Source organism: Anneissia japonica, unplaced genomic scaffold (genome assembly GCF_011630105.1).
Source record: "Anneissia japonica isolate Jap-2015-1 unplaced genomic scaffold, ASM1163010v1 scaffold287926_len136070_cov111, whole genome shotgun sequence".
NCBI lineage: Eukaryota > Metazoa > Echinodermata > Crinoidea > Comatulida > Comatulidae > Anneissia > Anneissia japonica.
Window position 1 is genome coordinate 51089 of NW_022683512.1, and position 1470 is coordinate 52558.

The following is a 1470-nucleotide window of genomic DNA, read 5'->3' on the forward strand; positions in this document are numbered from 1 at the left end:
GACAAACAATCTACTTTGAACAAAAGGCACGAACTCCTTTCAAAATGCAGACACCGTGCCAAATTCCTACTCAAAAACACATAATACCTAATTTGCATCTACACCGGCCCAACTCTACATATACACGTCAAACTTTATGTTTATTATAGGCCTAGTTTATTCGTATTCATAATCATCATTATCGTTACCATTATTTAATTATTTTCATCGTTTTTCATAAATTATAATTAGGCCTGTCTGTACCTACATAAAACACATACTATAACAGAGTTACAGAACGTTCCTGAATTTTGTAAAATTTGGCCAAAACCTGCTTTTTAGATGTAAAATTAAGTATATTTTTATGCATATAGTATAAGAATTTTAAAAGTATATATTTCTTTGCGATTCAATAGTGTAATAATTAGCTCATTTGTTAGTATTTTATGACTTTGAAAATAAGAAAATTAATTTTAAAAAATATGTGTTTTGCCCTATAACAGGATTTTCAGGTAATACATATTTTACTGGTAATATTTGGAGGAAATATTCCTTTACAGCTAATATATTTATATATTTTTTTTGAAATAGCTTTTTTTCTGATATTTTGTGGGGGAAATATTTCATTATAGCGAATGATAACGTGAGTTTTCCGAACAGTTTGGTACCAAAATAAACTTTCTATGACTAATCGTATCCACAATACAGAGTGTTAGTCTTTTTCCCAAAAATTGATGTTTTTGCATTAATGCGACACTTTTGCCTTTAGATTAAAGAATTTTGCTTGGGTTCTACCAGATTCATTATCAGCAAAGGACAAGTACCCTAAATCAAGTGGATCCTAGCTTCTGCCTAAAAATACCCATTGATTCTTTACAGAGAACGATTTTAAAAAACTGAACCTTTCTATAGTGTCACAAGTTTAATATGCTACCAAGCAATTTATAATATTTATTCTCATGTTGTAGTGAATTAAAAAACATCTAAGATAACAATTTTGTTTCTTCTTTAAAGGGTTGGTAACATGTTTAAAATGCAAAGAGATAAGGTTAGAACAGTTGTTAAGAATTTTCTGATAGTATTCTGCTTTTTATTGAATTAATTGTGTATCGTTTCATTTATTAAATGTTATGACTACTTATAAAATCCTCATATTACCTTATCTTAACAGATTATTATCTCTTAAATAGTCAAATGGCCGGACAAACATAATATTGTTTTAAGGTGTATTTTGTTGAAAAAAACTAATCAATAATAGCCGACTAAATGGAAAAGTTTGTAAACTGAAAAAAAGAACTATTAATCCAATTCTTGCGTTAAATTGTAATTTATCGATCTTTTCTGGATAAAAGGTACACGTATGTTTACCATTAAAATTTTTTACATTAATCTAATAAACACAAACAATATCTAATTTACAACATGATACACATGGGTTAAATATATAGATCTGAGGATTTGTAAAGCGCATAAATCAGGTTTTAAAAGACT

At 27.9% G+C, this 1470-nt stretch overlaps 1 long non-coding RNA gene across 1 annotated transcript in view; it reads left to right on the forward strand.

Annotated features, from left to right (window-relative positions):
• The first annotated feature begins 139 nt into the window (after positions 1-139).
• LOC117100141 overlaps positions 140-1470 on the forward strand; it is a 13273-nt gene continuing 11942 nt past the window's right edge. Inside the window, exon 1 of the long non-coding RNA XR_004444081.1 lies at positions 140-1027. This is a non-coding gene — a long non-coding RNA (uncharacterized LOC117100141). The remainder of the gene's footprint in view (positions 1028-1470) is intronic.